The sequence below is a fragment of the Suricata suricatta genome, chromosome X (assembly GCF_006229205.1).
Source record: "Suricata suricatta isolate VVHF042 chromosome X, meerkat_22Aug2017_6uvM2_HiC, whole genome shotgun sequence".
Classification (NCBI taxonomy): Eukaryota; Metazoa; Chordata; class Mammalia; order Carnivora; family Herpestidae; genus Suricata; species Suricata suricatta.
The window spans coordinates 109,171,323-109,184,510 of record NC_043717.1 but is presented as its reverse complement, the minus strand read 5'-3'; positions in this window follow the sequence as shown (position 1 = coordinate 109,184,510).

Genomic DNA, 13,188 nt, shown 5'->3' with positions numbered 1-13,188 from the left:
ACTTGTGGGGAAGAGCACTGGGTGTTATATGGAAACCAACGTGGTAATAAACTATTAATAAAAAATAAAAAAAGAAAGTGCTGCTATGAACATTGGAGTACATGTGTGAGAAGGACTCCTCTCTTAAATGTGACTCCCAGAGTCCTCCTGGGTGTCAGGAGACCTGGGCTAGTCTTAAACCAGTCCACAATTCCCTTGCAGTTCCACTGTTCGCACTCTCTACCTTTGTATCCTAATCATTGCATGCTGTGTCCTTACCATGTTCTTTCTGCTCCTCCTCCAGGTTGCATCATACCAGAACAGGGGATTTTCTTTTAGATAGTCTTATGATGTCAATATGATCTACATCTGTGGTAACAACACTAATTCATAATAAGACATTCAATCCGTCAGCAACTCTTATAATTCCCCCAATTGCTCAAAACAGTCCTTTTATCCATGATCTCTGAGATAGTTAGTAATGTTCACCAAGTATTCCAGATGCTGCCTGCGCTCCCTGGCCCCTTTTAAGTTGGTTGGGTTTGTGTGATTAGTTCTAGATAATAAAATGCAAATATTTAACAACCTGTGTATGGATACATAAGCTCTCTCTTCCTTTGTCCTTGTGATGCTAAAAGCCAGATGTTGAAATGGTAATGTCAAAGATGGAGGAAATTGAGACCCTGCATCCTCAGGTAGAAGAGAGAGTTGATGATTTGTATTTGATCTTGTGTGGGCTGGAAATCAAACTTTGTTATGCTAAGCTCCTGAAATTTTGGAACTTTATTATTTCAGTAATGCCTAGTCTATCTTAATGAGTACGCTCTTTGTCTTGCTCTCCTCTCAATACCTATACCATTATTATAAAGGCCCATGGACAATTCTTTCTGTATGTTTCATAGGTTCTTTAAATCCAAAATATTCCAAGATCATTCTAGTCCACTTCAAATATGGTCCTTTTTTAGTATTCTTAATTTCTGCAAATTGATATTCAGTTGTGGCCTGATGGTGACCTAGAAGTCATCTATGCCATTTCCTTCTAACTCTTTATCTCAACATTCATTTGTTCATCTATCAACTATCTATTGAGTATGCCTTATATGCCAGCACCTTTCTGAGAACTGGGATATAATAGTAGATAAAGCAAAAAACAGTAAAATATCCTTGCCATCACAGAACTTACATTGTAGGAGGGGAAGGCAAACAACATACAAGTGAAATGAATAAGATATTTTGTCTGTTAGATGATGACAAGACCAAAAGAGAAAAATAAGTCAGGGAAAGGAAGTAGAGAATGCTGAGTGAATGGGGTGGGGGTGGTTGGAAGATGAAGATGCCGTTTAAAATAATTTGATCATGGAAGGACTCATTTTTAAGGTGGTACTTGAACAAAAATACCTGAAAGAGCAAAATGTGGGGAAAGAGGGCCCCAGGAGAGAGAACAGCAAGGGGAATGGCCTGAAGGTGGAAGCATATTTTGTGTACTCCAAGAAGAACAAGGAGGCGAGTGAGGCTGGAAGAGAATGAATATATAGGGGGAGAGTAATAAGACATGAGATCAGAGTAGAAACAGGAAGGACAGATCATGCAAGGTCTTGTAAACCATTGTAAGAACTTTGACTTCATGTAGTGTGCTGGAAAGCCAATGGTAGATTTTGCACATTGAAGTAACATGATCATACTTAAAGTTTTAGAGGGATCACTCTAACCACTGTGTAGAGAATAGTCTGTGGTGGGGAGGCAAGGGCAGAAGCAGAGAGGTCAGTTGGGAAGCTACTGCAATAACCCAGGTAGCAGGTAATGGGCTCAGACCAGGATAGTAGCAGTGGAAGTGGTGAGATTCTGGATATTTTTCTGAGGTAGAACCAAAGCGATTCTCTCATAGATTGGATGTAAAGTGTGAACGAAAGAGGGAGTAAAAAAAAAAAAGACTCTAAGGATTTTGTACCGACCAGTTGGGATAATGGACTTACCATTTACAGAGCTGTGTAAGACTCTGGGAAGAAGTTAATGTACATGGAAATCCAAGGATTTGGTTTTGAGCATCACAAGTTTGCTGTGACTATTAAATGTCTGGGTGATTATATTGATTTGAATATATGATATCCTCCTTTTTTGCACAGTGCCTTCATACTCATCCTTCAGCCCAAAAGTTGTGAAGCTTTTCTCCAGTAGCCAAGCAGACACAGTGATTCCTTCCTTCATGCTCCAATGGCAACTTCAATAGTCCTCTAGAATAGCACTTTGTTTTTATATTGTTATTATTGTCTCTCATCTTTCTTCTATGATGGAGTCAAAGGTCTTGCAGTCTGGGAATTCTTCTTATTCATCTTGAGACTGCCTAAAACCCAGTCCAGAATCTGCCTTGTAGTGAGCACTCAAGAGATGTCTGTTGAATGAAGCATCCTAGAAATGAAGAGAGGAGAGATTTCCCAAAGTTAGAGCTCATGGAGGATGAGGGCTTGAAAGGGGCCATAATATTTATTGGTTAGAAGGCTCAAAACTGACACCTCAAATTGCAGAAGCCTAAGTGCCACATGTTGAGGAGTCAGGCCTTGTTTGGGTTTCATTTTGATGAAAGGGATCCAGAAGATTTGTGTCTATAACTGTACCTCAAATAGGTCATCCTCTTCCCAAGAAAGGACGTTATAATTCTGTCAGTGGGAAAGATTTACAGGAAGACAGATTTTGGCTTAGACTTAATTCTAATGAAGGAGCATCAGAGTTAAATAGATTTAGGGGCTCCTATCCCAGCTGTGCCACTCACCATCTCCATGACCTTGGACAAGTCATTTTCTCTATCTGATCCTCAGTTTTTCATCTATAAAATTTGAGGATGAAGTTGGGATTAAGTGTGATCAAGATGGTAAATCCCCTAGAGTAGGTACTGACACCGTAATTGTGATGGGAGGGTAGATGAAAGAGAAACAATATTTAGGACAAGCAAAAGATGAAATGAATTCCCCATCACTGGAGATGTTCAAGGACAGACTACTTGATCACTTTGTGGGAATATTATGGAAAGAATACTAATGGTTGGATGAGATGAGAATTGAGGTCTTTTTGTATTGAGTTTTATAATTCTAAGAATCCCAAACAGTGGGAGTCCAGGCACAAAGGTAGTTACTGAGAACACTCTGCTAATTATAGAGAGTTCAGCCCAGATGGGATCTTTTTGGAGCAATTGGTATAAAGGTAGAGGTCCATGCCATCCAAGGGCTTGTATATATGCAGCAGTGTTCAGAGGGGGTACTGTTACAATCTCGAATTTGAAAGTACATTGCCAGCTGTGCTGTTTGCTGCTGCACACCTGGCATATTGTCTTAGTATTTCATTTTCTTCCAATAATCAAATAAGCCCCTAAAGTGACTGCATGTTCATTTTCCTCCTTGACTCAGTCAACTGGGGCTTTCCATACTAATATTTCACTTACTCTTCTGCAGTTTTATTATAATTGACTCCTGTTTTGTGAGAAGATTTTAAGAGCTGGTACAGGGAGATTGTTTCTTTATTATCTTGACTTTTCTGTGTGTCTTACCATATCATTTTCAATTTGATGCTTCTCCCCACTGTGTTCTCTTCATCCCACTGCTCTCACCCCTCCATTTCTGACCTTTATGCTTGACTTGGACTCTTGCAGTAGTGTTTTAATTGATTATTCCCTTTGGAGTTAGCTTTCTTTTTAGTCCATTCTGCATTTGATTCCAACCGACTCTTCCAGCTCCCTACTCCTACTCCTTCCTGTCATGCATGCCCAGCTTTCATCCAAAGGGGCTACTGGTCTTTCCCTGAACAACCTCCTTTTGGTGGATATTCAGCTTGCTACCTTCATATGCCCAAATACAATCTGTCTTTTAAATCCAAGATTATATACCTTTTCTCCCAAAGCCATCTTTGAGGGCTCTGACAGATGCCCTGATCATATGTTGCCTTTCATTAGAGCTCTGTGTGTGCATGGCTTATTTCCATTTAAAAGTCTGTAAGCTTCATTTCTCTCATCATTAGCTACATTCCCTCCATATCTCTTCTCATTTTAAAAACAGATTCTTTTTGCCCACCATGATTTTTCCCCTGAATTTTTACCTCATTTAACAAGTAAACACAATCATAATTTGTGTGGGTGTACCGAAAAGGAATTTTAACATCTGACATTCTAAAAGCACAAATTACATAAGTCATTTTAGGTACTAATCGACAATGTAGAAGTTTAAATGGAAAAAAAAAACAACAACTCAGGCTATAACTGATGGATTCCACTGAATGTTGCCTAAGCATCCCTAATTAATCAACAAGGAGTCATATTTACTCCCCCAGCACTCCTTTCTCTCTTTTAGGAGTGCGAAACCCAAGGGAAAACTTGCTCAAACTATTTATTTGATTTATTTCTCGGCTTCTGAGCTTTACTGGTGTAAGCCTTTGGTTTGTTCTTAAGGATTATGGGGTTTTTACGAATAGAGCCATTCTCTAGTTTGCTCTTCAGAATGTGGAGATATTGCATTCATTTAATTTGTTGAAGTTACAGAACATATAGATGAGAGGTGAGTATAGCATTTATTTGGATGGCATGAATTTCCATAAAACAAGATGAGAGGAACACACTTCAGTTCTTCTGACAGCTCTCATGTTCCTGATGTTGTTTATGGAAACATTGCCCTTTATAGTGAATTGATTCCTCTAGTCTTGTTTCTCCCACATGGAACCTATTAAGTTGAGTTGGAGCACGAAGGGCCAACATGCCTTAGTGGATGAACAGCCACCCAGGATATACTTGCTAACATCAACAAGACTAGAGTGGGACAAAAAGCTTTTAGAACAGGGTGTACACATATTCAAGTGCATAACCCCATTCCACCAGTTATTAGGTCGGTGAAAGCTTTTCTGTGAATCTGTAGATGCTACTTAGGAGTCAGCTTCTGAAATGAAGTCAAAGTGACCCTTCTTGTGTTCCATTAAACGTAAATATGTTAAGAGAGCTTCTTTCCAATGAAATACATTATTATGGAGCCAAGTTAATGCGGAACTTCACTTTATGTTCACTTAGGTTTGTTAAAATAAATGGAAGTGCTTGTTCTAAACTATGTCTGGAACGTAATTTGCTAAATGTACTCCCAATCCCAGTCCACTTGACAGAAAATGGCCACCCTACTCTAGACGACTAATGATAATAATTTAGTCCTATTAACAGCCCTGAAAGCCAGGTACTGTTTTTTAGCCGGGAGTAGAAAGGATATGATGGAGGTCAGATCTTGGGCTCTGAAGCCAGACTGTCTGGGTTTGAATCCTAGCTCTAACACTCACTAGCTCTGTGACCTTAATCAAGTTACTTAACTTGTGCCTCTAGTCTGTGCCTCAGTTTCTTCATCTCTAAAGTGTGATAATAGAACTTCATAGGGTAAAATAAATTAACAGGTGGAAAATACCTAAAGCAATTGCCGAGCACAGGTTCCGTGCACAAGCAATGTAAACTCTAGAGTTAGCTAGTCATTTGCTGGCAAACCAGTAGAACAAGTGGGATGAAAGGAAGGAGAAAATGTAGGTCTTTGAGAGCAGGCTGATTTTACCCAGAGTTCTTGAGCTGATCTATGTTACCTTGATAAGGGGCGGAAGCAGATGCATAGAAGGGTTGCAGAACGCAAGTCAGGGGGAACCAGCTCCTGTGATGTGTCCCAAATGTGTCTGTCCCAGCTTTAAGCTGTTGGAGGTCAGGAGATAATAAAGGGCCTTTTCTTACATAGACCAGACTCCAGGGAAAAATTTAGAACCTCAAGTAATAAACTGGTAAGCTTAAGGTATCACACTTCTTTTTTAAACTACTAATTTACCTTCTTAATTTAGATGTGGCAATTTATGGGGGCACCTGGGTGGCTCAGTTGGTTGGGCGTCCAGCTTCAGTTCAGGTCATGATCTCACAGTTTGTGGGTTCAAACCCCACATCAGGCTCTGTGCTGGCAACTCAGAGCCTGGAGCCTGCTTCGGATTCTGTGTCTCTCTCTCTCTCTGCCCCTCTCCTGCTCACACTCTGTCTCTGTCTCTGTCTCTCTCTCTCTCTCAAAATAAATGAACGTTAAAAAAAGATGTGGCAATTTACGAAGCAACTGACCACTCATGATAGGCTTTCTTTTGGGGACCTGGAACTGTTTGCTTGTGTATCCAGTAGGGTTGTCAAAAACCTGAGTCACATGAGAATCATCATCTTACACTGGAATTTCTAATGATTTTCACTTGGTGTTTTATTGTCATTCTACAGTTTAGAAGTTTCAAATATGATTTTGTTCAAAGCTTTCAGTTCATTTTGAGAGAACTGATGCCTCCCCGTTAGTTTCTAGAAGCACTTTCAGGCCAGTTTGTATAGCAGCACCTTTGGCATTTATATATTACTGTCAGCAGCTTCATCTCAGATGTCAGTGTGGACATGGTTCTGTTTCACAATGATGCATAAGGCCAAAATACATAATTTCTTCATGTTTTTGGTTTGTTATAATGAGGTATAGCATATTTAAAGAGACCAAACATTCTCCTGGAGAGAAAAGGGGAAATTCAGTCCAACATAGTGTTTTTGGCTGGAGTAAGCCTGATCCCATGTGTGTTACTTGGAGTTGAATCCCAGTTTCTGCCTACCCAAAGGATTTTACAATGCATGCTGAAAGAGATAGCCCCATCCAGCAATACCAGCAATGAATGAGAAGTCACGATAGCCTCTTAATAAAGAAAGATTCACTAGGCCACTGAATAGATGGGTTTAAGATGATATGGTATTCCTTCATCCATAGCAGCTTTATTAAGATATAACTGACACACTACACAACTCTTAAAGTGTATAATCCAATGGATTTTAGTATATTCATAGTGTTGTGCAATCATCCAGCTATCTAGTTACAAAACATTTTCATCACTACGGAAGCAGATCATATACCCATTAATAGTCATTTCCCATTATCCCTTCTTCCCTCACAGCTCTGTCAATCACTAAACTGATTTCTGAGTCTATGGATTTGTCTATTCTGGACATTTCCTTAAACAGACTTATACAATATGTGACCCTTTGTGACCGGCTTCCTTTGCTTAATATAATGCTTTCAAGGTTTATTCATGTTGTAGCATAGAACAGTATTTCATTCTTTTTCAAGGCTGAATAAGATCCTATTGTATAGGTATACTCTATTTTGTTCATACATTCATCAGTTGATGGACATTTGAGTGATGTCCACCATTTGGTTAGTGCAAAAAGTGCTGTTTTGAACATTCATGTATAAATCTTCACCTTGTGCACACCTTGCGAAAACATTTGTTTTCAATTCTTTTGAGTATATATTGAGAAGTGGAAGTGCTGGGTCATATGGTAATTTACACGTAACTTATTAGACTTTGAATTTCTGGGACGAATCCTCTTGATTATGAGATGTACTTAAAGATTTTTTTAAATGTTTATTTAGTTTTGAAGGAGAGAGAGACAGAGCATGAGGGGGGGGGAAGACACAGAATCCAAAGCAGGTTCCAGGCTCTGAGCTATCAGCATAGAGTCTGACATGGGGCTCAAATTCATAAACTGTGAGGTCATGACCTGAGTTGAAGTCAGACACTTAGCTGACTGAGCAACCCAGGCACCCCTGAGATATACTTCTTTAAGTGTGCTGCTGGATTCAGTTTGCTAGTATTTTGCTGAAGAATTTTTCATCTGTGTTAATAAAAGATAGTGGCCTGTGGTTTTCTTTTCTTCTTTAGCTTTGGTATCAGGGTAACACTGACCTCATAGAATGAATTAGAAAGTGCTCTCTACTTTTCTTTTTTAATGTTTATTTATTTTTGAGAGATAGAGCGTGAGCAAGAGAAAGGCAGAGAGAGGAGACACAGAATCTGAAGCAGGCTCCGAGCTGTCAGCACAGCGCCCAACGCGGGGCTCAAATTCAGGAACTGCAAGGTCATGACCTGAGCTGAAGTTGGCCGCCTAACTGACTGAGCCACCCAGGCGCCCCTGCTCTCTATTTTTCTACTTCTTGGAAGACTTGAGAATGATTGGTGTTAATTATTTAAATAATTTGGTAAAATTCTTTAGTCAAGCCAGTTGGTCCTGGGCTTTTCTTTGTTGGAATGTTTTTGATTACTGATTCAATCTCTTTACTTATTACTGGTCTGTTTAAATTTTCTATTCTTGAGTCATATTTGGTAGTTTTTGTGTTTCTAGGAATTAGTTTACTCATCTCTTTCATCCATTCTTAAAACAATGTTGATTGAGGTTATACAATGTGCCAGGCATTGTGCCATGTACAGACACATGCTCTGCTCCTAGGGAAGTGAAAATTTGGTATAAATATAGATGATAAAATAAGAGATTCCAACACAGTATTATGCTGTGATATGCATAAGAGGATCTCCTAAACCAGGCTTAATGGTTCAGGAAAAATATTCAAGGGTATCTGGGACAAGAGTGATTGGAAGTTTTAATGTTTTCTCTTTTATCTTTTTATCAACCCTGCCTTAATCTATAAACAAGTCCCATCTTCAGAGTAAAATACTGAATACAACAATTTTTCAAAACATTCACCCTTTTCCTCTTTGGTCCAAGTTATCACCACCTTCTCAGGTAGCCTCTTTACTGGTTGCACTGGGAGCAAGTGCTGCCCTTCAGCATGCACTGTGCAACTGTGCAACTTTGACACAGAGGCTAATTGCACACTGCTAGGCTGACTAACAGCCCCATCCACCAATGAGCCTGCAGCAGCCACAGCCAGTCCTCTCAACAGTGTAGGCAGCAAACCCTGCCCAGTGTTCCCAAAGCAGGCAAAATTGGTCCTTATAGTTAGCTGAGCTTAAGGCAATGATGACTATGACACAATAGGAGAGCACACGCAACCCACAAAAGGAATACCCCTTGAGGTCATGGATCTGGTGACCAAAAGGGATTGCACTATCAGGCACTAAGGACCTCTTCTGTACAAGGCCACTACTTTCAAGACCAGAATATGTAGCTGACCTACCTAATACGTATAAACAAACTCAGAGAATTAGACAAAATGAGGAGACAGAGGAATATGTTCCAAATGAAAGAACAAGACAAAAATCATAGTAAAGGAGCTAAATAAATGAGAAAGAGATAAGGAATATGCTTGATGAAGAATTTAAAGTAATAGTCATAAAGGTACTCACTGGACTTGAGAAAAGAGTGAATGAACTCAGAAAGACTTTCAACAAAAAGAAACTACCAAAAAAAAAAAAAAAAGAACCAATCAGAACTGAAGAATTCAGTAAATGAAATGAAAATACACTAGAGGAATTAATAGCAGATTAGAGGATGCAGAAAAACAGATTAAAAATTTGGAAAGGAGGATAATGGAAAGCAACCAAGCTAACAGCAAAAAGAAAATACAAGAATAATACAGTGTGAAAATAAATCAAGAGATATCATCAAGTGTGACACGATCAAGTATAATAACATTTGCTTTATAGGAATCACAGTAGGAGAAGAGAGAAAGGGGCAAAAAACTTATTTGAAGAAATAATAGCTGAAAACTTTCTTAATCTGGGGGAAGGAAACAGACATCCATGTATAGGGCCCACAGAGAACCCCTAACAAGATTAACTCAAGGGCATTGACACCAAGAACATAATTCAAATGGCAAAAAGTAATGATAAAGATAGAATTTTAAAAGAAGTAAGAGAAAAGAAAAGTTACATACAAGGGACACTTTATAAAATTATCAGCGGCTTTTTCAACAGAAACCTTGATGGCCAGAAGAAAGTGGCATGATGTATTCAAAGTGTTGAAAGGAAAGATAAAGAGTTTCTCCAGCCCCTTGAGCCCCGTGTCGGCTCTCTGCTGATCGCTCAGAGCCTGGAGCTGCTTTGGATTCTGGAGGTGTCTCTCTCTCTGTCCCTCCCCTGCTTGCTTCCGCTCTCTCTCTCTCTCTCTCTCTCTCTCTCTCTCTCTCTCTCTCTCTCAAAAAATAAACATGGATCAGAAGCGTTCCTCAGACAAACAAAAGTTAAAGGAGTTCATCACCACTAAACCACCCTAACAAAATGTGAAAGGGAATTCTTTAAGTGGAAAGAAGAGACTGTAATTAGAAGTAAGACAAGTATGAAAGGAAAAAATTTCACAAGTAAAAGCAAACTAAAGATAGTAGATTAATTATTTATAAAGACAGTATTAAGGTTAAATCACAAAAGTAGTAAAATCAATTATTTCTACAAAAATTAGTCAAGGGATAAACAAAATAAAATGATATAAAATATGACATCATGTACATAAAGTGTGGTGGGGGGGTAACAAAAATATAGTGCCTTTAGAATGTATTCAAACTTAAGTAACCATCAACTTAATATAGACTACTATCCAAATAAGGTGTTATATATGAATCCAAGGTTAACCACAAATCAGAAGCCTATAATAGATACACAAAACATAAAGAGGAAGGAATTCAAGCATAATACTAAAGAAAACAATCAAACCACAAAGGAAGAGAGCAAGAAAAGGAGAAAGGAACAAAGGTATATCCAGAAAACAATTAACAAAATGGAAATGTGTACCTTTCAATAATTGCTTTACATATAAATAAGAAAAATGTTCCAATTAAAATTTATAGGGCGATTGAATGGATAAAAACCCAAGACCCATCTATATGCTGCTTACAAGAGACTCACTTCAGAACTAAAGACACATACAGACTGAAAGTGAAGGAATGGAAAAACATATACCATGCAAATGGAAGTGAAAAAATAACTTGGTTAGCAATACTAGTATCAGACAAAATAAACATAAAAACAAAGACTGTACCAAGAAACAAAAAAGGGCATTACAGAATGATAAAGAAGTCAACCCAACAAGAGGATATATCAATTGTAAATATCTATGCACCCAAAAATTGGAGCACATAAATACACAAATGTTAACAGATATAAAGGGGGAAATTGTCAGTAATATAATAATAATAGGAGACTTTTACATCCCACTTACTTCAATAGATAGATCATCCAGACAGAAAATCAATAATGAAATGGGGCTTTGAACAATACATTAGACTAAATAGACCTAACAGATAAATATACAAAACATTTCATCCAAAACCAGCAGAATACACATTTTTTTTTCAAGCGCACATGGAACATTTTTCAGGATAGGCCACAAACAAGTCTCAATAAATTTAAGAAGATTGGAATCGTATCAAGCATTTTTTCCAACTACAGTGGTACAAAGCTAGAAATCAACTGCAAGAAAAAACTGGAAAACCCACAAACACATGGAGGCTAAATTACATGCTAATAACAGTCGATGCGTCAAGGAAGAAATCAAAGAAGAATTTTAAAAATACATAAAGAAAAATGAAAATGAAAACATGATGGTACAAAATTTCAAGTGGAGTACTATAATAGCCTTTAACCGGCTTCCCCACTTGTGATATTTTCTCCTGTGACAAATATATATTAGCTCATCTGACCTCATTCTAACCCCAACCATAGCAGACCTTGCTAAATGAAAGAGGTTAGAAAGCTGAAGTCTATATATCCAGAAGTTTCTCGTGGCTTGAATTCCACAGGTAACCTAGTCTCTGCCAAGAGATGGATTTGCATGTAATTTGAAAAAGTGAATGGAGAAGAGTTCATGATTTTGCTTCTATGATTTCTGGTTTTTGCTAGTAAGCATGATAATGGAAGTTTTGCTTTTTCTGCATGGGCAGTAAGGGACTTCCTAAAGCGTAGTTCCTGGTTTTGTGGGTACTAAAAAGTAGGTCATTGGGTATCCACTTCATTTACTTTAGATAGAGAATAAGGCAGTGTGGTGTTGGAGTCAAGATTTACATAATCTCAGTAAAGAACATGTGGTCCTGGAGGCAGCTAGGGGACAGTGGCTTCCTGAATCTCCAGCTTCCTGATGGTGACAATTATTTGATTATTTTGGCAATTTGCGTTATTTTGGGAAATAATTTTGAAGTTCCACCTAGTGTATGTTATTCTGATTCTTTCAGCACATTTATGAGCATCTAATTCCAAATCCTTTCTATGTAAATGGGTGAAAATGGTTCTGTTATCTGTAACATAAGTCTACAACCTACTCTCTACATAGAAGCTAAAGGAAACATTTTTTTTAAAATTTTTTAAAAGCTTATTTATTCTTGAGAGAGAGAAAGAGAGTGGACAAAGAGAAGAGAGTGAGGGAGACACATTGTCCAAGGCAGGCTCCCGGCTCTGAGCTGTCAGTGCAGAGTCTGATGCAGGGCTTGAACCCACAAACTGTGGGATCATGACTTGAGCTGAAGTCAGATACTTAACTGACTGAGCCACATAGGTGCCCCTAAAGGAAATATTTATAAATGGAAACCAACTCCTATAACTTCCTTGCTCAAAACCCTCCAATGGTTTCTGCTGCTACTTGCAACAAATTTAAACTTCAAACTTCCTCCAGCTCTCCCCTGGCTCATTTCACTGAAGCTTTACTTGCCTTATTGCTATTCCTCAAACTCGCCAAAGACACTCCTGCCACAGGACCTGGCATTTGCTGTTCTCTCTGGAGCATTCTTTGGATTCCTACTCCTCCTGATAGGTGCTTGGGTAAACTTTTTACTTCATACCAGTCATCTCCTTGTAATCTAAGGTTAGTCCGACTTCACTCTCTAGGACATTGCTCTCTTGATATTCTTCAGAACATGCATCACCCTCTGAGGTCAGTTTGGTCATTTCTTTTGTGTGCATGCATCCTCTCTCTCTCTTCATTGGAATATAAGTTACATGAGGGTAGAGACCTTGTCTGACATTTTTAGTGAATCTGATGGAAAAGCAGTGACCCATGCACATTGAGAGAATCACTAGGAATTCAGGAGGAGAAAAAATCAACAAAAAAACACTGGACATTTCTGAGTCTTGCTAGGATGTTTAGGGAGTGTTAGACGGGAAAACACCAAAGACTGAAAGCTCAAATCATCTGAGAAAGGTGGTGATTTCTGAAGAATATTTTTGCAAGTGTGAAATAGAAATTATGTATGCAAGCAATGTGAAGAACTACCAGACCTGTGTCTGTAATGAGTGTGATCACATCATTGATATCCAATTAGAAAGGCTTGTTCATGACCTGTTCTGCAAATCATTTGGGATTTTTTTTCTATAAAAGCATGTAGTAGGGGGAGTCTGGGCTCAGTCAGTTAAGCCTCTGACTTTGGCTCAGGTCATGATCTCACGGTTTGTGTATTTGACCCCACATTGGGCTCTGTACTGACATCT